This window comes from Echeneis naucrates, chromosome 2 (assembly GCF_900963305.1).
Source record: "Echeneis naucrates chromosome 2, fEcheNa1.1, whole genome shotgun sequence".
Lineage (NCBI taxonomy): Eukaryota > Metazoa > Chordata > Actinopteri > Carangiformes > Echeneidae > Echeneis > Echeneis naucrates.
Genome location: NC_042512.1, coordinates 17,059,461 through 17,083,470, shown reverse-complemented (window position 1 = coordinate 17,083,470; position 24,010 = coordinate 17,059,461).

Here is a 24,010-nt window from a genome sequence, read left to right as displayed (position 1 = left end):
TTGCACGATGCAGGACAGAACACACAACCGCCGCAGAAGTTAGCTGCAGTTATTTACCAACTACATCTGAAATGGAGTATTTTGGTTCACAGTAAAAGCATTGAAGCATGCTCCCTACGCTGTAATAATTTTATGCCTTTATAATATTCTTGTTTTGGTTCCAAACTCCAACGTCTGATGCCAAAAGAAAGCAAGACTGGATTTCTTTAAAAAACCCAACTTGCCAAGCTTCGATGCTGTGTGACATTTAGTTTGAATGAACGCGTACATTGTCCCTTTAACGTGAGACTGATGTGATAATGTGAAATCTGATAGCGGATCCTTTCATTTTGCAACCTCCAAAAAGCCGAGAAGATTGATTGTTTCCCCGACTCATCCCATCACACTCCGTCTGTGAAAGCTGTGCAGAAAAAGCAGTGACCAAAATCTCATTACAAGCTTTTTTTGGGTACTGATGCATTCACTTAGAGCTGCCAATGAGCAAGACGGCTTACTACGGCTTCAAATACGATTAGAGGAAGGAGCTGTGAATGTATTATGTATACATATATAGATACATATGCTGCACTTCAGCAGCTGTAATGGAGATCACTGATGTTCATAGCTCAGAAGCTCGTTCATTCATCCTGGTTGCTAAAGCATCAAATAAAATGTTTGAATATTCTCAAGTTTCCAGTTTTGATTTGATTGATTGATTGAGCTCGTGCAAACCAGAGAACAGCCAGGCAGAACCAAATGCACTCATTCATCCACACTTTTAAACACAAGGTCACATATGATGAAAAGCTCGGCTGCATGGAAGGCCTCCCCGACAGACGCTGCTAACCAGATATGAAAAATGTTCATGCACGCAGATGCTCATCTATTGTCCTGCCACTCTCGCTCAGCTGCTCGTATGAAGCACAGAGCAATCTGTCAGCATGTGAAATGAGCTGGAAAAGAACAAAAACAAGACAAGGAGAAGTGGTTGAGCGGAATTCATGAAACTTTTCCAAAAACTGCCCGACAGAACGATCCCACCGCATCGCACAGCCGGCAGCGAGCTCGCCTTGCAGCAACGCAAATAAGTCTGAAAATGATCAATGTGGGCAGTTTCGGGTGAACTTGTCTGTGCAGACTTGACAACTGATTCGTCGTTTCTCCTCCCGGCGATGAATGGGGGCTCGGCATGGGATGTTGGCCTAATTGCAGCGACTTGCCATATGCTTTGAGAGAGGAGAACGATACATCATAGTTGGACATATGCATACAAACACCCATATGCACGTGCAAACTGGGATTGTGCTGAGGCCTGAGCTGGACCAAGCTGCGATCAATCTATTTCTACGAAATAAATCCAACTAGCCCTGTGAGGAAATGTGTTCCCCTATTGGAAATACAGTACCTGTGTGTGTGTGTGGGCTTGTAGAGTTGTTTTTATTCTGGTTAGCTGCCAGATGGGTGAACTTTTCCTCAAAGAACAACACAATGAGTGCCAGAGAAGTTTCAACAATCACAGTAAAGTATTTGTTAGTGATTTTAGGAAACTTTTCTGTCTAAATTTCCCTGATGCAGGAAACACCACGAGTCTGACACTCAAACCAGGTCAAAACAAAGTAAAAGCATGTGGAAGTGTGTTGAGTGAATGAATGAATGAATGAAGCCATTATGCTTATGATGCTCTATTCTGGGCGTTGTGTGGTCACACAGGAGTCGCAGCCGTCCACCGCCGGGCCTCCTGTTCCTCCTTTAGTTACACTCACACAGCAGGCCTTGTTGACTTTGGTCGGTCTGACGTTGTCACACAGCAGGAGCTCAGTGCTTCGCTCGGGCTCATTTCAGGGTGGAAAGTCACTGTCTTCCTCTCCAGAGAGAGGCCAAACAGGAATAGGCGATCCTCGCTGCCAGAGACCCAGACCTACGTTTCTCTAACTGAGGACGCTACTGTTCTTGAATTCAAGAAATGAAGTCAATCCATTTTGCTACAGTCAAGTTCTCAGTTTTCCATTTGCAGGAACTGGCAGATTTTCAGAGTTTAAATTACTGGGATTTAGTGATCAGGTTTGGGATGCTGGCATGTAAACATCACGATCTGTTTCCAATTACTTGTGGAATAATTTGGAGCAATTTTAGAAATATTCTCTTGATACATCTCAGATACTTGCGGTGTGCTTGGTTTGCTGGCAGGCTGTTGACAAGTCAAGGATAAAGAATGAAAATACAAGATAAGAAGATGGACTCGGCTTCAGATGCTACCTGCCATTTTTGAGCAAATAACACCTCTGATCCGATATAATCTGGAATAATAAATCCTTTATGATGAGGGGAGGAGTGGAAGGGCACACATTTCCATCTCTTCCAGTCAGTCACATTCACCACATGTATAAATTTCACACACATTTGTAGGTCAGATATGTGGGCAACACACCAGGAGGCCATGTGCCAAAGCCTGTAGTCGAACCAGTCAGTCATAGCGGGAAATTCCCAACATGAACTTTCCATAGATGGCGTACAGTGAAGGCATCAGCGATAGTTGGACTGTGATTCATCCTTCACCTCAAATGGGGACATGGACGAGAACAATATCGGACAGAACTGCTTACCAACCTCAGTTAAAAGTGCAACATGTAGCATTTTTTTTTAAAGAGAAGTATATTATTGTTAGATTACTGGAGTGACCTTCATGAAATTTCCACTAACAGCAGTAATTTGTAGCCTGTTTTTCCTGCCAGTTGTATTAATATTGCTAATGTTTCTCGTGACACAGCATTAGTTCTTTTTTTTTTTTGGGTTTTGGTTTGGACTCATTCATCCTTTGTGCTTCCTGCCTGCAACCACATAAGAAGATGTAATAGTTTTTTTGCATTAAAAAAACTGTCCGGTGGGAAGAGTGCGTTCTTAAAAAACATGGAAGTGGATGAGCAGTGAGTCAGAGAAAGTAGCTGCAGACCACCGAAGTCCTTCAGCCTGCAGCCATTCTGGAAATAGAATCTATTGATGCTGCCGCGAGGTCTGCTTTGATTTCATAACTCGTCTTTGGTGTGATTGATGAAAATGACAAATAGTGCCTTCAAATTTTCGTCCAATTTAAATCACTGATTATTTAAACATACATTTCTTTGAGTCCAAAGTGTCCAAAGCCAACAGGAGCGCCAGCACAACGGTTCATCCCCCTGGCAGAATGAGATATCTCACATGCAATGGGCAGGAAAGGTCAGAGGTCATGAAAATCTTTCAACAAAATGCACTGAGTTTCCAAAGTTTTTGCTCTTAAACTGACAGAAATGACAAAGTAAAAAAAAAACAATGTGGATAGAAAATGATCACAGCAGCAGGAAGCTTTGATGTCTCAGCTGGATCTGAAAGGTGTACAAACTCGAGAAAAGGCCAAACAAAGCGATAGCCGCACCAAAGAGAGGAGGAGGGAAAGAAAGAAAGGCCGGCTGCATCATTCACACCCATTAAACTGGAACTCATCAACTTCCACACATTCATTTTCTCCTTCTGCATCAAGTGTTCCCTCGAGGAGAAGAGAAAAGCCTCACCCTAACAGCACAAGTCAAATTGACCCATTTTGGTGTTTTGGAGAACAGAACATCACGTCCTGGCTGTTTCTGACCTGCAAGCAAACCCTCGACTCCCTAAAACTCCCGACAAAAGCAAAGCGGTCTGTCTTTGTTTCGAGGCTGTCAGAGCAGCTGATGGCTGTGGTAAAAACTCAGAGATGTAGGAAAGACTTCTCTCTGCTTAGTTTAACTTTTCTGGGTCTTGAAAATTCATCATGTGCACACAAACATCTTCAGACACATTCACAAGCTTCCATGTCTTCTCATTTTCGAACCATAAAAACAACACCCAACAAATGTCACCAGAGATACACAAAAATCTCCCTTTAAAGCAAATCCCTGCCCTGTCTGGTTAAGGATCTGTTTGCGCGAAGGAGTAGAGATGGAGTTGATTGAAAAATGGTGCTGTGGAAGTTTATCTTCAAAGCATTAGCCACATCCCAGGAATTAGTCACAGCCCAAACAGTGAATTACCTCGAACAAGGTTCATGTGGTTCGTGTGTGTTGAGTACAATTAAAGGAGGAGGCCATTGTTTTTAGTGGTGTTCTTCTGAATGTGTGCCAAATACTGGATTTATCAGCCTTCATCACAGACACACACACACACACACACAGACACACAACAGCCCCTCACCTCCACCACTTACTCCTCCCAGAGTTCAACTAATGTAAGACTGGCTGTAATGATTTACAGCTGTTTGATCCTGTGAGTCCTAAACTGTAAGACATGCTCACATGACCCCCCCAGACAGTGCACACACACACACACACACACAGAGGTATACAACAGTGAGTTAGTCACGAGACGAAGCTAAACATCCACACAGGGTTTTTTCCTGAAGCTATGAATGTTAGTGAGCACCTTCACTTTGTTAAACTCAGTTTCACCTGGCAGGAGATTGAAGGACATTCAGACAGTGAATACAGCAGGCCACTCTAAAATATAATAATTATTTTGTGGCCTTCTTCTCATGATCTGGTGTGCTGTCAGATGTGCAGTACCTGAGCCCAAACATGCTCAGTGGGTGAGCTGTCTGCGGAGGATACAGACTATGCGCAGAGCTTTGCAACACAAGGCCGTGCGTTATCATGTTGCAACATGAGGCAACAAATGGCAGCTGGATACCAGCTGGATGTTCTGCCAAATCGACCGAAATCAGACTGCGGACGTTCAACGTGCCACTGGTGCAACTCCTGAAGAGCTGCTGCATCTATGGCATGGGTTTGTGTGATGAAGCCTGCTGCAGCACGTCCCCTCTCACGTACATTTAAGCACAGTCTTTTCAAAGCATCTATAATGTCAAATGTTTTTAAAGGCGCATTTCTCCTGAAGAAATGTAATTATAGCGTTGAAAGGGTGAATTCGGGGAAATGAAATTAAAAACAAAGGTGTTCAATGCGTTTCCACATGCGGATAATATAGAAAATAGTTTTAAAAAGTAGCTTCTGGTTCATGCCGGCTGTCGTCACAGCAACCAGGAGCACTAACGAGGCAGGTGGTAACCAGGTGTATCACAGCAACCAGCAGCACTAACGAGGCAGGTGGTAACCAGGTGTGTCCCTGCTGAGGAGGCCTCAGGTGAAGCTCAGCTGCAGAAGAGCCGACACCAGCTGAGCTTGGCTGCCGTTCACTTTTAACTTCAAGGTGAGCCACAAAGTTTTATTGAGAATAATTCTATTTCTGTGACAAACAGGGGGATGATAACTGTATCTGTGTGGATTCAGACTGCAGGATTTCACATCTTTTCCTGGAAACAATATTTTTTTCTTGGCTTTTTTTTTTTTTTTTTTTGCTAACTTGCATTTAATTATTTTTCATCTTGGGTCTGCTTCTGGGAAAGAGTTCCTCGCTATGAAAATAAAACTATGCCAGTTGCTGAAATAGTCCACGGTCACAACTTTCGGGAAAACTTGGAAATCCCATTTGCACTGCTCTAACTGCACGACTCCAGCTTCATAATTTACAACATCTTTTTCTTTCTCAATGAAAGAAAAACAGCCCTGCGCCCTTTTGATGAAAACATGTTTTATCTTTGTTTTGTTTACATTCAGTCTGTCACATTATATGAGAGGCTTGACTTTCATGATTGTGGGTTTGCAGTGTCTCCCTCCTCAGCAGTCAAGTTGAGGTTGGAGGCCGACAGCGCTGCGGCTCACACCCGGCCTGTCTGACTCTTTAAGGAGGCTTATTGGATTGTCCTGGGACTCTAACTGACCACAAACTGACACCGCGACTCGGCTGTGTGGTTGACTGTGAAATCATAACTACAGAAAACTCTTAGCACTTTGAGTAGCAGATGGGTGGGGATTTGTCGCATTGAGACGGTTGTTTTTAAATGAGACTCGCATACTTTTCAGAGTTGATCACAACTTTGCAGGGTTTGTTTTCTGCTTTACTAAAGTTATAAAGAAAATGATTTGAAGTCAGCTCATCTGAAAACATATGATGCAACGTTCAGGCAAACCCAAGCCCATCAAAAATGTTATATTGACATCTTCAAATATCTGTGTGGGCAATCTGCAGCTCTGGAGCCAAATATCCCCCAACGAGAGGCGAACAAGGCTGCAAATAAAAATCAGACTTTGGTCAGAGACTCTCTGCACCAGTGAGGACAGCCACCGTGACTTCGGTCCACCCAGTTCGGGAATGTTTGCAGGGCTGTTTCTTTTAAACTTGAATGTGGAGCACCTCGAAGTGCACAGTGGAGATGTTGATGTGTCGGCTCTTCTGTAACAACTACTCCAGACCATATTCTGCTGATGCTGATGACGTGTTTTCTGTAGGTCACAGATAGATGGCAGTAAAACACTATTCAACTCACCATGTCAGTGTTTTTGTATATTTAGTTTATTAGACATTACTGAAATAAGCTGCAAGGTGACTAGGGATGCCATTTGATTTTCATAGACAGTGCATTAGATTAGTGTTGTTGTGCAGACAATAGCGATTTAAATGGTCCTTTGTAAGGCAGTCGGTCAGTAAACACTTTATGAAGGGATGGCTCCGACGTGAAGGAAGCTGTTTATGCTTCAGTTAATGGGCACAAACCACCGCAGTGTGTCTTTAGTGCTACTTGGAGAAAAGCAGCTGCACTAACATTAAATGACTCCTCTGGACTGAACTTGCAGAAATGTGAATGGATCTGTGTTGTGACAGCAGTAGCAGTAGCCTCACTGTTAAAAGGTGGACTTGTTCAAACATTTGGATGAAGTGTGGAAGTAAAAACGCGTCCAGTGGTGTCTCTCTGGGACTCACACTGAACCCCAGGCTGCTCACCAGCCAGCAGAACGAGGCTGTGGTTATGTTGGGCAGCTCCCAGGTGTGAAAGTAGGTGTGTGTGTGTGTGTGTGTGTGTGTGTGTGTGTAACCCTCCCTGCAGCTTCTCCCCCAGGCTGTTCCTGTAAAGACCCCAGTTTGAATTCAGTAAATAAACACCCTTACAGCTGAAATTTTCACTTTTTCTTAGACGGATCAGGCACTCGCAATCATCTGCAAAGCTGCAAAGTTTGAAGCATGAAACCATGACACAACTTGACAAAATCTCAGCACATCCCATCTAAGTAAGTAAATGCCTCTTTAGTTCTTCACTCTGCTTGTGGAGGCAAAACCTGATGCGGATCTTGATCGTCATCACTTATGAAGATGAAGATGCCACTCTGGCATCTGAGGAAGGCAATTAAAGGGGAGACAAGGAACTAAACATCCCAGTGCCATCAGTCTCCATTAGCATCAAGGCTGGGGAAAGTCTCCTGTCTCAGGAGTCTGTGTGCCTGGTGTGAATCTCAATGACAGAGGCACATTTTGTGACCTGTAAAAACAGAAAAACACAATAATAATGCACTTAGTGTGACCAGTGATCACCGCAAAACAGCATGTTCATTCCTGCACCTGACCAAAGCGGCCTGATGCACAAAGTTGCTGCCATGTGTTTGTGGTTTAATGTAGTGTTCAACCTTCACTGCTGGTTTGTGTTTGACAAGCATCTGCAGAGAGTTTGTCTCAGAAAGTTGCCCATCGGGTGACTTTGTGTGTGTGTGAAGAGCAGGTGCTTAATATGATCAAAGAGGGAGATATTCAGGAAAGAGTGACAGGAGAGGGGGAGTACAGATAAATACTGCCCTCCAGTGGACACACACAGAAAAGTGTGTAGCATCAGCACAGCACTGCATGCATGATCTCAGATGGCCAACAAAAAAAAAAAAAAAAGCTTTGTGATGAATATGAGACACAAAAGCATATTCAGTGTTCTCACAAGGCTGCAGTTTCATCTTTTTCACCCAGGCGTGAAGCTCTCTCTCTGTCTCTCTCTCTCTGAGATGAGATGAAGCCAGGGATGTATCATTTGGCTGAACTAACTGGACAGTAAAAGTCAGTCAATGTGCTCATCTGTCCATCTTCTGTGCGTTTGATGCTGTTGCTCATTGGACACTAGAGGGAGGCAGACCGTTTCCAGCATCTGCACAAAGGAGACCTTGTGTTCAAATAAGGTGTGTTTCTAAACCATATCTTTAAGATATTGGAGCTGCTTTGGTGTTTGTGCTGCACCAGTAGCTGGGTGGTGTTCACACATTATGACCTCCAGCAGATAAAATAAAATCCTTTTTGCCTTTTTTTGGATTGACTGAAGAGTGAAGTAAACATTAAACTCTCCTGTCTCTGTCAGACTCCCCCCAGCTGGAGACACGAGCAGAGAAAAGCAAACACTTGTGATTATTTGCACATAGTGTTTGCCTTCAGTCTGACTGCTGAGCTGCTGCAGGCTTTAAACTGCACAGTAACAACCTTGGCAAATTTGCAACAAGCTGCTGTAATTTGTTGAAGACTCCACTAGGGTGCACAAGAGAACAGCAGGAAAAGTTAGTGCCATCCATCCAGAGAGCAGCTCATGTGTTTTTCTTTTAGTTCACATCTGATCACATCACAAGTCTTCATTTTAAAACAAACATGATGAATACACTGCAGAAGACACCAGACTGACGCCGTGCTTTCAGATGAATGTTGATTCAGCTTTAGCACTCTGGTGCTTCATGATTTATGGTGATCAGTTGTGTGTCATTTGTCTCTGTCTCTCACACACAGATGTTGTGCTTGTTTCTGCTCATCCTGTGCTGTGTGGAGCTCCCCAGGATCCCACCAAGATCCCACCTTTGTCCAACTCGCACATCAAGGATGAAGCATTTTCTTCTGCATTTCTTTGTGTGACAGCTCGGCTTTTATGGATTGATATTCCAGGTGAAGAGTCCGGTGGGTGTGACACTGTTTAAAGACAGTAGTCTGATCCTCCACTTCCTCATTTTGTTTATTTTCTGTGTTTGTTCTGTCTGGCTCTCTGAGCTCATCCATTTCTGGCTGTTTGCATTTCACCTCCCAGAGATCACTTGTCAATCAAAATGGGTGGGCGGTGCTATGATGTGTTTTTCCTTATGTGAGTTTGTGTTGATGAAAATTTCCGAACTATCCTGTTCCCCTGACACTCATCTTGTTTTGCAGCATCAGGGGGCTGCTTTGCACCGGGACACCAGGACATGTGTTGTATCGCATCGTCATCTAAACATTACTCTGGAGGCATGTTGATGTAGCTGATAATGAATGATATGAAAAAGAAGCATTAATAATTTATAATTAGCTTTGTTCTAACCTGAAAAATACTGCAATCCTGGTATTTATGTTAAAAAGTGTCTTTTTAAAAGGAAGCCACTTCAAATCGAACACTTAAATATATCATTATTCAATAACCCCTCATTCCGATTGTGACTAATGGCTGATGAGTCCTCTTCTTCTGGCAGTTGGCAGCACAATAGGCTCTGATTGCATCTCTGTAATCATCCACACTTCCACTTGAAGTCAGTTGTGTCCTTTCTGCTGCTTTACTTTTCATAAAATTACAGCTTTATTGGAGCTTCACAGCTAAATACTGTTACAACAAGATCACTGATGCACGGCATCTCACCACAGGCCCGGCCACCGTGATCCAGAAGAGGAAGCTGCAGTCGCCGATGGTTCAACCCTGCAGGTCCAGTCCACCTCACCCACAGACAGGAAAGGAGCAGGTAAGCAGTATGAACCGCCTACAGGCAGAATATCAAAGCTCTGACACTGTTTGCACAAGAGGCAGCATGTTACCTCCAGGTCACAGAGGGGCAAAATGACCTGTCAGTTAAACTGGAAACTCCTTCTCAATTGAACGCAGATGTTGGTGGAGATGATGCCGAGTTATTTTGTATGCTGTAGTGTTGTTTGTCCGGAGACATCACCAGCATGTCTCCTCCTGAACTGATGTTAGCACGATTTCCCTTTTCCTAAAGCTGACATATTGGCCGAAGGTGAACAGCTCCCGCTTGTGGGCAACCTGCGAAATGTGTGTGTTTCGTAAGTCACCAGCCACTCCGATGAATTCCTGAGAATCTAAACGTATTCTCCACGCTTGTTTGCTCCTGTGTCCTGTGTGTAATTCGGGCGCTTGTTGTTGATGAAATGCTGTGCAGGACCAGACTGGACTCCTGATGACGTTTATAGTGCTGTCCTCGATGTTGTCCTTGCAAGGTCACAGTTTTAACTAATTTGATTTGAGCATGTGTTTTGTCTTGGCCTCCTTGAAATGAATCAATATTTCCTCCAAATAAATTACATGTGACGGCGGGAGGAATCGCAGTTCACGTGGTTTTTAGAGGCTTCGTTGTTTAAGGGTCTGAAAATCCTGCTGAACTACTGTAAGTGAATTAAGGGGGAATTGACCCCGGCCCTCCATGGTACTGCTCCTATCTTGTGATAAGCTCTGATGCAAACACTGCATTTCCCCTCGGGGAGGGGGGGGGGCTGTTAAACCCTCCTCTATTTGCTTTCCCCTCAAAGGGGCTATGTGAGGAATGCTGGGAATTTAACTGATCCTGAGTGTCCCGGTATGGCTCCCAGCGGTCCTGCGTGCTCACGTTCTGGGAACAGCCGAGCTACCTGAAACTGGACACCCCGCCGTGGGAAACCAGGCAGAACAAAAATACTTCCAAGAAAATGCCTCAAGCTGACCTCCAGCCTGAGTTGTGGAGTGGCTCTGATCACGAGAGGAAAATCACAGGAATTCGCTCAAGTCACTATGTTGAATCATTTCCTGGCACCTTCACCTGAGAAGCACAGTGAGCAGGACAATAAGCTATGGCATGTGTTTTTGAAGCTGCGTTACAGCACTGAGTTGGACTTTATGAAATCTGGGTGCCATATTGTTCATGCAGTTCAGCAAACCTCAGAGGTTGACATGGGTTGAAGGGGGTGATGTTACTTCATTATCCTGCTTAATAGCCTGAAAAAATAGTGAAAATATGGCAGCAATCATAAATTAATGAGATGAAGCAGTTTTTTTTAATGAGGTTTTATCAAATGTTTAATAGTTTCACTTTTCTTTTTTTTTTTTCTTTTTTCTTTTTTTTTTTACTTCTAGTGTAAGGACAGTAATGAGTCTGACACATCACACACAGCAGAGAGAGAGAAGGTCGAGTCTGTAGAGGCTGAAGAGCAGCCCAGTCAAGCAGCCGGACCAGAAACGGACACATAGCACCTTTTCGTTTTTCTCCTCTGGACTTACTTACTTCCCTCTTGTGACTTAGCAGTCATCTCATTAGATTACCTCTTCATCCAAACACACTAACACACCTCTACCTTCTCTCTGACCTCCTCCATCAACTTCCTCATCGGGGTCACATTTAGAGAGGGGTGGCTAAGCAGCGCTGCAGCAGAGGATTATGGGAAACCGTGGAGAGGCCAATGAGAGCCCTCCAGACGGATCGCTGTTGGGCATCGCCACCCACCTATGACTGCTCTCCAGCCGTTGCTGTGGCAACAGCAGCACTTCATGAGAGAAGATCCTACTTTCTAAAAGAGAAGTGTGTGCACGCGAGTGTGTTTGTGCGTGTTTATTTAAATCTTGAAAGCCCAACTCCTCAGCGCTGGCCTCGACAAAAGAGGCAGAAACACATGTCATGACCCTTCAGAAGGATAACGGCAGGCAAAAATAAGAGTTGGCTGAACTGCATTGATTTTTCTCTTCAGCTCTGCTGATGATGTTTTAAGGCAGCGATTATGTTGTATTTTTAATGTGGAAGCAAAACAAGCAAGTGGACGAAAAATGGTCGATTTTTGTTCAGTTTGTATTGATGCGTTGTTTTTTTGGCTGTGTGAAAGAGAGAGAGAGAGAGAAAATTTGAAAATAAGAGAGAAAAGATTGAGTGCACTCGTGTTTGTGTGTTTAGAGGAGGTAAAGAGGAGAGATTGGCATGAGCTGTGCTGCTCATGTTTATTCATAGCAGTGCTGATCTCTTCACAGGTTTGGCCGTCTTTCTCCCATCCCTCCGTCTCTGTTTGTCATTTTTTACAGTCCTCATATGATATTATTTCTCTCTCTTGACCAACTAAGTCAAAGCAACTGCAGAATATCTTCCATTTTTCCATCTTCCACTCAGCACTCAGACTGCCAGCCTTCACTCTCTGTCATGCACACATTCAGGTGTGGGTAGCTCAATAGGAGGGGGTTTTTCAGAGCCTACACACATGTGCACACATTTAGAAGTGAGTCGTGACTGGTGTGGAGGTGACTTTGCAGGACTATGATGGATATGTTCCTGGATTGTGGTGAAGTGTTGAAGTGTTGCACAGAGACAGTTACAGGTGATGATTATCGTGGACAGATGAAACAGTCAGTGAGGAGATGGGCAACTGTCATGAGACTTTAAGATAATTAAAGAAAAACCTCAGAATTTAAAGGAACTCGCAGCACAAAACAGAGCGTACTCTTCCAACACAAACACAACTCATGTATTTTAGGGTACGTCTTCACAACAGATGGAAAGAATCACCAGCAGCATGTTTACGTCTTCTACAATGACGCCTTGTGTTTGTATCACTGTGAAACTTCAGGGAGAGCAAACGATCAATCCTACTTTATTTGTGTGTGTTATCCCTAAAACGCAGCATTCAGAATTTAAAACAGGATAAAGAACATGTGAAATCTGTCTGTTTAAGATAGACTCACAAAACATTATTGAAGAACTGAAACATTGCAGCTACAGACAGCTTCTTCGTATGATCTATTAGCATTCTGGTTAATCTTAGCAGAACAGAAACCCGTTCAGTGTTTTTCTTTCAGTTCGAAAAGCTGCCTGTATCCGCCCCGTCATTTCTGCAGGGAAAGCAAGTCTGCTGTCCCGACTCCAACATTAACACAAGCAAAATGTGTGAAAAGGTGCAGTGGACAGACGTCACTGTCCAGTGTCATTTCACACATGCAGTGCGTTGTGTAGACATTCATATTAAGTCTCTGCCCTCAGACAGACTTTGGGTCTGTGGCGTCGTCGTAGTCTGGCGGTCCGACCCTGGTCCACCTGGGCTCTCTAAACCAGCTCCACACCAACCCCCACCGCTCGGGTAAGTCCACCAGCACGACAGAACCAAAGTGACAGACTTTGCTGCCTGTAATAATAACAGTGATACATTTTACAGACGTGCACTGCTGATTCTGATCCATCCTGGCTCTGCTGTTATCATCATCATCTTTGTGCTGCTGTAAAGAAAAGCAAACTAAACTCTATCTCTTTTCCTCTCGGCTCACTCCTTTCAGAGATGCTGAAGTCGTTGCTAGGTTACCAGTCAGGGATGGGAGGCAGGGCCGTTGACACCATGTTAAACAAAAAGGTGTATGAGAGTGCCATCAACAACACAATGAAGAACAACAAAACCTCTTGTGTTCAAGGTCTGGTCTGCTGACGAAAAGGTGAAACTTTATCTTGAATCCTCACTGTCAAAGGAGACTTGCTCACAAAACACACATTCAGCCACATTTATGAATAAGCTTTGAGAGAAAGAAGCTCAGAAAATATTTAAGATAATTTTTTTTTATTTCACCAGGTGAAAAATGAGAGCTGAAAGAAAAGTGTTGCATTTATATTTTATTCAGTGTACGTAGCTGTAAAGTCCAGTAAATGGGCTAAAATGTGATGACATGTCGTCGTGAATGTGTTCCATTTGACTCCGACTCGCTCAGAGACTTTGTCAGGGATGAATTTGATGCTGTCACTTGTTGGCTTCCTGACAAACTTATTCCCTCAGCTGCTGCAGACGCTCCCTGTTTGTCGGCTCGTGTGTCACAGTCTAAACACACCAACATGAGACCTGATCTGAAAACAGTCCAGCAGCCTTTCTCCTTCATCACCTGCCTCCTCCACCTCCTCCTCCTCTTCTTCATCATCATTTCTGCCCACAGTCAGCTTTTCTCGACTCTCGTCCTCAGTGAGTGTGTAATTGTACTTCTGCATGTGTTTCTGTGTCGTTTATCTCCCCCCCCTTCATTTTTTCCTGTAAAAAGCTTCTGCCTGTTCTGACCTGGGGGCTGCACAGGTAAAGAAGGGGATTTAAAGCAGTGTTACATTTTTCTGGCATGAGAGAAGCAGATAAATATGTTAATTATCATCCCTAAAGAAAGCAAGAATGGCTGCTTAGATTTGGTTCGCCTTAATTCTAAATATATGTGATTTGGATACAAATTTACATCAGAAGTGGGCGTATCTTTGCTCACCCTGTCTGAGAAAACAAAAGATGTGTTGGCAGGGTTGGAAAGTTTAAATTGTAATCCACTTTATGTTGCAGAGTGGCATGTTAAAGTTGGATCAACAAAGTACCGTTCACATGCCCATCAGCAGAATTATTGTCATTATTCACACCAAGAATGAACCTTTCCCTGTTTTTGTTGTTTCAACATTATAAATTCTCTGTGCACGCCAACTACGGATAGCTTTTTTATTGAAATTTAATTTCTCTATTTGCATTGTGTTGGCAGCTTTCTCTCAGCAATTGCAGCAGGAATTAACAAACCAATTTGTGCGAAGCACAAACACACTCTCTCATCAGCAGGATTCACACTTGACTGTTGCCATGGCTCTGCGAATCTGCCGATGTCTATCCGTCAAGGCCAGTGTTTGACAAAGACATTGTCAGGAACGATGATTCACTTTGCATTCAATAGTCAGGGTGTGTGTGTGTGCGTGTGCGTGTTTCGTGGAATGCAGACTGTTCGAATTTGTGTTTGTCCTCTCTATCAGGGGAAACAAGCATATGAAAGTTCAGCACAACGTCTTTCTCAACAAGCAGGAGGTCCAATAAAAGAGGATTAGCAGAGGATTTGGCCTTCGAAACTCTGTGATTCCTGCTGAAACAAGGTGAGCCCTCGACACACACCGCTCACCCACCATTCATGAAGTGGCATCAAACACAACAATGCTGCAATTGTCGGTCTGAATCATATCCATTGAGTGTTAAGTCTTCACAAGCGAATAATATTTGGATTTTTTTTTTTTATAAATTTTGAAAAAGTTCCAGAAGGAACTGGTGCTGCTCGTTGTTTTTCACAAATAAACCCATCAGAAATCAGATTTACTTTGAGACAAATTCATGATGTTCGCAGTTTCATGTCGAGCATCTCACTGGCAGATACCAAATGTAGCATTTCTTGTCTTTGTTGTAAAGGAGGCAATGTGGCTGTTCTTTGCCAGAGGACGCCCACGCTCCCCATGTGTTCTTGTTCGTTACTCTTCTGCACAAAACACACACACACAAACACACAAACACGCAGCAAAATGCTTTAATATACATAAAATTCATACTTTGCCTAGAGATGATTCTGTCTCCATAGTGGGAGGTGGAGATGTTAGAGTACAGAATCAATTTTCAATATATCAGAGAATATATTATCTGGAGTGTCTGCTATTTCCTGATTCTTTCAGCAGTGAGACCAACATACTGGGACAAATTTGATAAATTGAAATAAGACCGTCTCCAGACTGACCCCTGCAAAAAAAAAAAAAAAAACCCTTCTCTCAAACAAAGTGTGAGATTCATCACTGACAGTCCAACAAGCAGGTTCAACAAATGTAGCTTCTGCTCCGGTGAGATTTTAACTCGTCTCTATTTCAGCCTTCACATAGAAACGTGTTACTGTTCATGTAAATAATCGACTGCAACAACATGAGTGCCCTGAAGGAGAGACGCACTGTTCTCCAATTTTGAAAAGAGATTCCATCCTCAGACTTGACAGCAAGCTGTTTCACTCTGAGTGCTGAAACCTTTTTATTTAAAGCAGACTTTACAGTGGGAGGGGGGACCAAATTAATCCTGACTTCATTGTGCTCGTGCAGATTCATGCAGACATATTTTTTTAAATGTTGGCACTGACATTATGAGAACTTCTTCCCATAAAAGTCCAATATCGAAGAGAGAGAGAGAGAGTGTGAAACTGAAAAAAGAGAAATGAGGTGAGAATAAGCAACACTAATGTCAGCAAGCTCAGCGAATGAGCTTCCTGTCTGTCCTGGCTCTCTGAATGTGGGCTTTTTTTTTTTTCCTTCCTTTTTTTTTTTATCACAGTTTAGAAAAAGAGAATTCAAGTTTCTTTTTATAGATTGAAAAGGATTGAAAATATGTGAAAATAAATTGATCTTTCATATTTAAAATAACAGCAGGCCATGATCTTTTCAACACAGGTCATATGCATATTTAAAATAAACTCTTGCCGTGCATAAGTGCTGTTTACTTGTGGTGATGTTTCAGGAGCGTTCACACTGTTTGCTAAGTGCCTCAGTCCTCACACACTCACCTATTATCATTGGAAATCTAAATTGTTTGCTGCTTTTCAATTAACTCTTTAGCAAATTTTTTTTTCATGTCTGGGCACTGAAATCCAATTAAACAGACTTTTCCAACCAATATCAGCTCACAGGCTCATTCACTGAGGCTAGTTTGCTTCCAGTGTGTTTGCGTTCCATTATGATTTGGGTTAGCACCTATACAGCAGCAGAATTAATAATTAAGAACAATTATTATTAATCAATTTAATCCAGGGTTATGAAACACATAATATTTACTATTTTTAAATGTATTTTCTATTTTGTTGACTTGTCCTGTTCCATCTTTGCAGACAAACATCAGGTGATCGGTGGAGACAGATAAGAAGATACTTCTGCATATTATTAATGCAAAAATAACTTTCTGCAGAGAACTGGAGATTTAATTGATCGTATTTATTTACAGATGTAAGCTGGAAACTGCTTCCTCCAAGGTCAGTGATCATTCATTCACGGTGACTCATTTGCCGAAAGCACATATTCCCTGAAAGTCTGAACTCATCTTGAAATGGATATTAGTGCTCTCACACATGCACCCCCACAGTTCTGCTGCTGGTTTGCCCACACACACACACGCATCGACACCCTTGGCATGCATGCACATGCAAGTTCCCTACATACACTCACACACTGGCAAAAACGCATGCATGCACGCCGTGTGTGGAAGCGAATGTTGTTGATGCATGTCTAGCAGAGTTGAGCTATGCGGAGGGGATCTTTGATCTCGGCCAGGCAGCCAACCAGCTCCTCCACTATTTGCATTCAGTCTCCTGAGTCTGTTGGCTTCTTGGCCCCTCACCAGTTTCAGATGCAGGTTACAGAGGTAGCCAGAGGGAGATTCCCACACATTCCTCTTTGTGTGAGTGTGCACTCAACATTGTGTTTGTGTGATTGCGTGCATGCACGAGCCTGTGCTGTTGCAGGCTGAGAATGTTACAGTGTTGTGTATTTGCATGTGTGTGTGTGTGTGTGTGTGAGAGAGAGAGAGAGAGAGAGAGAGAGAGAGACAGGAGAATGAAGAAAGAGGCCAAGCGAGTGTACCTGGGCCGGCACCACATCAAAGTAGAGAAGACTGACAGAGGGAAGAAGTGAGTGAGAGGGCGAGAAAAGGTGGATTGAAAAAACAAGCTCTGAATAAAGAAAGAGAGGATCAGGTAGGAACACAGAGAGAGAGAGAGAGGACAAACAGAGTGAAAGGAGAGGAATATGGAGAGGGAGAAAAAGAGTGAGGCCTCTCCAGGAGGTCACTGAGTTTCTGGATCTCTGCTCCTTTTGTCCCACAGCACATTCCATAGCAACAATCTGACCAGTCAGCCAGGGAGCTGCAAAAATGAAAAGAAATATAGAGGGGAAAAACTCCCAGCCCACCTCAGACTGGTATAGAAACACTTCAGCGGCACAGATTTGATCTTAGACTCTCCCTCCCAAAGGCCTCAAAGTGATTTCTCTATTTTATTAGCTGTGCTTGAGTGATGCTTAGATTTCTTTTTAGATTTACTGAAGATGTACGCTGTAAAGCATGAATGCAATGAGGAAGATGAACTCTTCACTACTTCTGCTAAAACAATTTATAAATAATAAAATGCTGATGGTATTAACAGAGGAGGCATGTGTAAAGTATATAAAGGGTTAAATAAGCAGCTGCTTTGTTTGGTACCGGCTGGAAGGATTTAATGGTTTTGTGGTCATTTCTCCCTCAGGTGTTTGGGTGGAGAGCGTCAATTAATGCTTTGATTCCAGTAAGCAACAAGCCTGAAGCTGTACAAACATATAAAAAAGAGCTCGGCTTATTTTCTGTAATTGTAAAGTTGTTTGATTAACATAAATGGTGTGCTGTAAAGCTGCTGTAGGCACTTTAACAGACAGCTACAGCGCTGTATGGGAAACCTGATGAAGTGACCTGAAAAAGACAGTTTGTGTTTCCTTCACACTGTGTAAATCTGGCCCCCTTCTTTTTAAAGTCTGTTTCCCTCAGTCTCATTTAACTGCACTGACTGAGATTTAACCTGTTTAAAATCATATTTTTCACCAATAACCACACCAGGCTAGTCCTCTAATCCGGCACCAGGACCTTGTTGTTTTCGAAACCACATCTTGGAGCTATATCTTCAGAACACAAGCTGCCTGACGAAATAAAAGTCCAAATGAAATTGTGCAACAAAGGAAGTATCCAAAATATGACGCAATATAAATGTGAATTGTTCAGTGAAGTGGCCCTTTAAACTGATATTTTCAGATATGCAAATCAGTCCATGCCAAACACAGTCTTTCTACAAATTACCTTTTGCTGGCTGATTTCAGTGCTCTTAATGCATTTCCCTGTGCAGTAAAGTCAGGGAGTTTGCTCTTGTTCCCATCGGTAATTTGAAATGTAATTACCCATCATTTCAGAGAGCTTCAGGAGCCTGACACCTACAGCTCCCTCTCTGCCGCTCTGTCTTTCTTCCCCATTTTCTCTCTCGCTGTTTTTGTATGCTGGTGGAGGATTGTATATTTTCCACCCCCACACATTTTTGAGCACTACCCCTACCATTACCTATGTAAATGACTCAGGCTCAGACAGGCGGTTTACAGAGCCACCTCTCCTACCTCATGACTAAATGAATGCTTTTATATGCGTGCAGGATACCAGATCCCGTTCCTGCTGAGGTTCAGGAAAATATGTTTACATGCATCTCCATATCCACGCATGTCTATATGTGCATGAATGAGCATGTAGAACACATGTGGTGTTACAACATGGTACTAAAGACATAAACAGCAGTGTTTGGATGAATAAATCGTGTTGAGCCTGTAATAGCTCACACACTGCTCTGACTAATGCACATGTGAGCTTCTGTGGTCTTACAAAGAAACCATGTATGTGATACTTTAACACAGCAAACCGTTAAAGGGAAGCCAAACGATATTGCTGAGACACAGAGTCGTCTTGTCTACTTTACAGAATATGTTTCTGGTATAAATGAATATTTTCAGAAAACTGTTGCTGACTTGATCACTCTGAAATCTTTGTCTCCACAGTTTTGAGTCCAGGCTGCACTTCTATGAATTTACTCTGACGTTTATGAAGCTCAGGATTTTGCGTCAAAGGAGGCAAGTAATCATTATCAATTTGGTACATTCCACATTCCAGTCTGTCTGATTTTTATTATTATTATTTATTTTATTTTTTTTTTTAGGTGCACTGCAGTATTGTAAAGTGAGCCTTTAACCTCACAAGCTCTTGGTTTGAAGATGAGATTTATTAGTTTGGAAAACATCTTCTGAGACTTTCAGGGCAGAGTTTGGCTGTTTATTAATAGAGTCGGTCCAGGTCCAGCCCCAAGGACAGAGCAGGTACAGCTGAGGCCAATATTATTACAAATTATTACAGAATCTACAGTCCAAAAACACCAGGCAATTAAATCACCTTCAGCAGCCAGTTTCTGACTGTGATCTGGATCATAGCAGGAGATTAAATATCAGCTTTCTGTGAGAATGACTCTAACGCAGCGTGAATCGACATAGTGATAAAATGAGAGTTTGAAAATGTGTCTCTCCGACCCTCTCGCTTCTCTCCAGTCTTATTTTTTGGTTTGGAGCATTTGTCAGACCAAACTTCAGTGCACAACCCAAAGGAGTGTTATTTTCCTCGATCCCCTGCAGTCTGAAATTGGTTTCAGCTTGAAATGCCACCCATGCTCCACCAACTATCCGTAGACTGTTCAAAACCCCTTTTGCTTTTATTTACAGTTGTTTACCTCCGCTTGCCTCACGCACAGAAACAAAACAGAGACAAAGTGTGTGCTGTCAGTCACCTCTTTATCTGCCTCCTTTCTTTTACCATGACAACTCCAATTGTAGACAATGTACATTAATGAAATAAAACGAGGCGTCTTCTCTATCAAATGAAGGTTAATCTGCTGATTTTGATTCTGCAGCATCAGCAGCATGTTTTAATTACAAATGTGAAAGCAGCTGAAACTCTCCTGATTATCCAAAGTTTAATACTCAAACTCTTATAAACCGAGGAGAGTAAATACAACTGAATGTGACTGGAAGAGAAACGGATCCAATAAACCAAATAAGAAAACGGGATGCACGAGGAAAATATGGTGGTCACACTCAAATCCTGTAAACATTCATGCTGACTTGAAGCACATTGATTTTTTTAATGTCTGTAAAGGGGGACGTCCCCTCTTAAGTGACAGTCCAGAGAGGATCAGGACAGATTCAGCATCTTTTGCTTTGTCTCACCTTTGTCCTGTTTCCTTTTAGCTCCAGCCTGGTTTCTCCTGATGAACAACAAGATCCTCCTGGCTGAAGGTAGGAAGTCTTTACAAGGTCAACACAGACGTGGAACAAAAGAAGCAACATGGTTTAATGGAAAGAATGCCCACTAAAGAGGTGAATAACGGATCCAAGCTGAGGAAAAGAAACAGAAACGTACATATTGAATCCAGACAAAGCAGCACAGAGGGAACTGAACAGAGATCAAATGCAATGGGAGACAATGAGAGACAGGTGGAGGACATTGGGACGGACTCAGGTCATCACACTAGAGCTCATTCAGCACTCATTTGTTATATTTGCTGCAGCAGGAAATACAACAAACACAAAGCAGATTTCTTTGTCCATTCTGACCGTTTTAAAACTCGGGGATGCTTTTCCTCGCTTGCTTGCTCGCTCACATTCAGTCAAAGTGAAGCGGCGGTAGACTCAAACCAGTAATTTCTTTGCCATGATTAGATTTAACACTGGTGATGCCACCGCTGACTCGCCTGCAATTTCTCTCATCTGATGGCTGCTCTGCCTCGTACAGCAGAAACAACAGGAGGAATCGAGTCCACTATTTTTAACCTTGTTGCACTGCAGGTTGCTTAGATTCTCTTTATTTAGCTGAGGAGTCCAAGCTGAAGAAACACACACTGGACCTTCATCTCTGAAAGCTTTATTAAGAGTTTTACATTATTATTATTTTTTTTTTTATTTGCTTTGCTGGAGCAGAGAAAAATTTGTGAAAGTGAGGATTTCTATTGAATCCAACATTACGTAACGAAAGCACAGTTAGACGAGCTGTTCACCAAACTTACTGGATGGCCTGTAGCTGCCCAGCCACCTGGTTCTGCATATCATGGATGTAAGCGCTGCCATTACGAGCCCCCCCTGTGGGAATCAGCATGAATCACAGGTGTTCAGATAAGAGCTCTGACTGAGGATGCTTTGCTGCCCTCCTCAAGACATATTACCCACCCCCCACCCCCTCCTCCTCCTCCTCCTCCCCCCTCCCTCCCTCCAAAAATCTACTTCAGGAGACACTGAAATGTGGGCATTGCTTTTAATTAACCCCACTCTGTGTGTAGGTGTGCACACATGCACACAATTGATGCGTAGGGGTGTGGAGTGGTCAACTGATGAGGCACTGTGGAGGCTGAGAGCTCTGGAGAGTGGTGTGTGGGTTGGAAGCCTCCTCTTCTCACAGTGAAACACACACACACACACACACACACACACACACAAAGCTGGGGGAGGTGGAGGCAGCAGAGCTTGCTTCGCCGGCTGTCCATTGATCAGTGGAGAGGTTGGTAGACTTAAAAGATCAGTGTAGAGACCGGAGGAGAGCAGAGAGAGAGAGAGAGAGGGATGGAGAGGAGGTTAGTGGGGTCCTGTTAGAGATTGAGGGGGGGGGAGGGAAGGAGAGAAGGCTGCAGAGACAGAAAGAGAAACACAAGGAAAGTGTGTGAAGGGGTAGGGACGAGGGCGAGGGGGAGAAAGAAAGGCAGATCACGGCGTCTGGGGGTGCGCTGGCTTTACACAGTCTGGATAAAGCCTCCCGGTAAGCACTTGATGTTTCTGTGTTCCTGCATGTGCTCACATTGCCCGGGTGCCCATTTGTATGCCTGTCTGTGCCTCGTGCTGCCCATGCTGCAGAGATCCCAGACATTTGTCTCCACAGTGCAGCAGCAGCAGCAGCAGCAGGAGGAGGAGGAGGATGAAAAATCCTCCAGGTTTCCTTCCACTGCAGATAAAAACCATCCAGACTGTTGTCTGTTCTGTGAAAAACAGCGACAGGCTCGACACTGCTGCTGCTGCAGGGTCCATTCAGACTGTGCGTGTCCGCATGTGTGTCTCTGAGAAGGCGCTGCGGTGGGAAAACCACACTCAGACCCGCCTGTGTGTTCAAGTTTTCGTCCTCAGACGCGGCTTGTGTGTGCATGAATTGGCATTTCGGCGTCAGATCGACGGGATGAAGTCTGACTGGTGCTTTGCATTGTTCCATCACAACAATCCTGAAGTGATCACGGTGTCTCTGCAGTCGTTCCACGGTATTATAGAGAATATTCCCATCATGTTGTGCTGTTCGTGGAGACGGGAGCAGAGAGTGGTGTTTATAACAGCTGCAGGCTGTGGCGATGCAGTCAGTTTTATAAACACCTAATCTGCTATCTGTCTGTGAAAACAAACTAACAAACAAACAACTGGCCCTGCTGAATCCAGAGAAGATGCGTATTTCTAACAGGCTGAGAAGGGAAAGCAGAAAAATGGGCTCGGAAATGCAGCACCTGTGTTGCTGTTTTATTTCAGCCAATAACAGTAAATATGGGTGTGATCGATATTCCGGGGCCAAACATCCTGCTGCCTTTTAGCTGGCAGTCATTTATCACGTGTCAGTGATCGCTCATAACTGGACTGAATGGGCTTTCTTCAGTGGCCTGACATTGATTTTACGCACCGCCGTGTCTCAGCTCTCTGCATCGCTTCTAACAGCCACTTGTAGCTTGTTGCGCTCTGAACTACTTCCACTTTGGCAAACGCTGGGGCCCCCCGGAGGTCCCCGGACCCCAGTTTGTGCACCACAGAGCCAGGCAGCAGCTGAAGAATCCCCCTTATGATATGGAGGCAACACGCGTTGACGTGTCGCGCTGCGCTTCCGACCTCGGAGTATCGGTATGCGTCTTCCTGCGCGCACACACGCGCACACGGCGCTCTCGTGGGGGGGGGACGTGCGGCCGGCGGACGCGGTAAGTGGATCCAGTTTTCATGCGGGACTTTTATCCCCCGAAAAGGTGGAACAACTTCAGCGTCGTTGTTGGAGAGAAGAGGAGGAAAAAAAAAAACAAAACGGGGGGAAGTTTCTGAGACTTTCTCTCGGTCGTCAGCGCCGCTCCGCAGATCCATGCAGAATTGCGCAACGCGGCGTGCGATCGGACTGGATAAAAAAAAAAAAACAAAAACAACAAAACAAAACGTGAAAACAATTGAGGATTGTTGTTTTGTTTTGTTGTTGTGTTTTTTTTATTATTATTCATCGCTGGTGTCGGTGAGGACCGTCACTTTGGACAAAGTCCACCACGGTACGGGGTGAAGCTTTGCTTTGACCATGCGGGGCTTCTCCAGGGAGCACATTTCGCTCTCCTCCGGACTGAAAAAGGGGGATTTTCACGCACCAAACTGTCGTCTTTCTGCGCAAAGCTTCATCTGTTGTGTTGTTCAACAAACTGTTGTGTTTTTCTTTTTTCTTTTTTTACAACTCTAATGTTTCGTTACTTTGAGGACCAAGTGTGCCGTTTGGTCCTCTGTGTGTGTGTGTGTGTGTGTGTGTGTGTGTGTGTGTGTGTGTGGAGGAGGAGGAGAGGGGGGGGGAATGCGCAAAGTGTGTGGTCTCCAAGCTCTCCACCCCCGCAGAGACTCACGGTTTGCGCGCACACACACACTCGTGCATGTGCACACACACACGCTGTGTCTGTCACGGTCGGGCATGGATGTCTCAGGAATGTGCCCGGCGTTTTCTCTCTATTTTTCACATTAAGAGCTGCCACCGTCAA